The sequence below is a fragment of the Amphimedon queenslandica genome, unplaced genomic scaffold, assembly GCF_000090795.2.
Source record: "Amphimedon queenslandica unplaced genomic scaffold, v1.1 AMPQUscaffold_10361, whole genome shotgun sequence".
Lineage (NCBI taxonomy): Eukaryota > Metazoa > Porifera > Demospongiae > Haplosclerida > Niphatidae > Amphimedon > Amphimedon queenslandica.
Genome location: NW_003549368.1, coordinates 1 through 2867, shown reverse-complemented (window position 1 = coordinate 2867; position 2867 = coordinate 1).

Here is a 2867-nt window from a genome sequence, read left to right as displayed (position 1 = left end):
CAGAAGCTGGTTTCATGTAAATTTCGTACGTAGCAACTTGAAGTAAAAGATTTTCAAGATTAGTTGGAGTAGGAAGAGTGCTGCAGTTATAATAACTCAAAACTCGAATCAAATTATTATTAATCATATCAGAAAAGGTAGTGTTGCTCTTCTTTACTTCTTCCCTTGCCTGCAGAAAAACTAGAGCATCATAGTGACTGAAACTATTGAGTAAGGTTTCAACTAAGATATTGTCTGGAATACTGCTCTTATTATAGTCATCGCAAAGAACAGCTGCCAGGCATGGAAAAGCAATACGTACTGGAAGTACAGCAGAAACTAAGTATGCATGGGAAATTATTTTCCCAATGATAACGACTGTGTCAAAGCTTACTCCAGGTCGAACTGATGGTGTCACTAGAGAAGAACCATCAAAAAGAGTACGATACATTTCTTCAAAGAAGGTAGCAAAGACATCTCTTTTTACACCACCTGCATCAAGTGCCAGTTCCCCTTTGAATTCCATCGTTACCGGGTAATGTGAAATAATAGCATCTGAACTGTACAGCTCTAAAACATTGTGATAAATCCTTTCTCGGCTGACTGTGTAACTTCCATCAGTGAGAGTTAATGAACACATGAACTTGTCGCATTCACTCATAGCTATGAAAGACAAGTGTGCATGGGACCAGAAATAGTGACTTTAGTAACAATCAAAATAACTATACCTGAACTCAAAACTGACTCAAAAGGCTCTTCAGGGACACAATACTTGACCTACAGAAATTGAAACAATGACAAAAAGTAAGCTCATTCATACTGGTTCTGACTGTCCATAAATTGGAACAGGATCAAATGTTCCAGAATTATTCTCAACAAATAATACAGGACCATGAGTTAGGCTTGCCTACATCAAAATAAAAAAATGCAACCCAGATTAATGCAGAATGCTTAGGTATATTGTACACAAATTTTAAAGTTAAATGAAAAAAATACTACATGCAACTAAAAGGCCTAAAACAAAGTGTATACATGGACATAAGCAATGACCACCTGTGAATCACTGTGATCATCTTCCTCTTGGAGAATGATATCCGGTTCCATTTTCAATTGCTCAGTTTCCTACAATTTATAACATGATAAATCACTATTAAACCCAGTTACTTTGTGATCATTATTAGGTCGATCTTCAAATTCATTAGAACACGGGGGCTAAAAATGATAAATAAAATTATAAATGAAATCACAATAAAACAACAATAATTGACATGCCTCATATTCCGTCAGAGAAACATCAAAATCCTGATAAATGAGAAAAGATATTATAATTACTATTTTTTATTCTTCAAGCATAACTATGTATGGGTGCAATGTATGTGTGGTTTATAGACAAGAAATAAATGTGACTTTTTAAAAAGGCATTAAATTTAACTCTCTTCCTCTCTGATGGTAACATTATTTATGACTAAAATATGTACAAAAGGTTGATTTTTATACACATACAGTGCTCATGCACACACTACTTTAATAGCTGTATGCATGCAAGTCACACAAAAAATAAAATACTGTACCTCTACAATATAAAGACTCCCTCCACCACAAAGACCAATTAATGAATCACCATTCAGTTCCTGGTTGTCAACCAACTGTAGATGATTATTCTGAAGAGCCTTCAAATATTTAAACTGGTCAACGGCCAAATCAGAAAATGCACTAAGAACAGCTTCTTTCACTTCAGATGACGTCATGCTTCTAAAGATCTTAACTGATTTTATCCGTCCGTCTTCATCTAATTTCTTTTTTATTCTCCCTTTTGGAATAACCCCATGAGAATAACGAAGAAGAACTGCCTTTAGATTGCGTGGTTTTGATGCTATATGTGGAGAAGCTGCTTTTCTTTTGTCTCGATTCATCTCAGCAGAGGTTTTATCCATTGGATTAAATCTTTTGCTACTGCCAGACGACGGATATAACTTGGTAAGAATCTTTTTATGATTATCATCCGGTTTTTTTAATTTGCTTAAAACACCAAGAGCCCTCTTTGTTGTTTCTTCAACCTATTAATGACAAAAAAGTACAAATAATATTGCTAAAACTAATTTGGGACTGAACTTGAGGAAATAGCGACGTGGGAGGAGTAACTTATGATTAGTGGGTGTAGTAAATTAAGCATTTAATTCAGTGGTATGATCTCTTTGAAATGTCAAGTTAAATTTATACTACAGCCAAAACAAGCTCCTATGTAGTTTACCCATTTCTGCCAATGCTTGTTCACAGTTTACACCACTCAAATTTGAGTTTTTGTGTGCCCTCAACATCCACCCACTATGTAAAGTGTCAAAGTAAATGTTAACTTACCACAGAACTATTACAATACGTTTCCTTTATTTCCTCTTTTATATCTTTGTATAAACGAAGTCTAATTCCCAATTTGGGAACTAGCTCTCTAAGGCAGTCAGGACCCGGACTGGACTCAAATTGAAATAAAGTGCAGAGGCTCTCGCCATCCATTTCGTTATCTAATATCACATTAGAAATTTTACGTAAAAGAGACAGCTCATTTACCAACAAAAGACTTCACTACATCCTCCCCGTACCCCTTTTTCACAAGCCACTCTCTCAGCTCCTCTCCCGACATTTTCTCCATGGTTGTTACACGTGCCTGACCTTCAGTATGCGCATGCGCACAAACCACACCCCACCATGATTGCGTCATCACGACTAAATTAGAATAATCATCACGACTAAATTAGAATAGTCATCACGACTAAATTAGAATAGTCATCACGACTTGCTACTATTATAATTAGTCATCACGACTATTCATAGTACCCCATATTTATGTTGGTCCTACTAGCCAAAGTCGACATAAAACACGTCGTTACGAC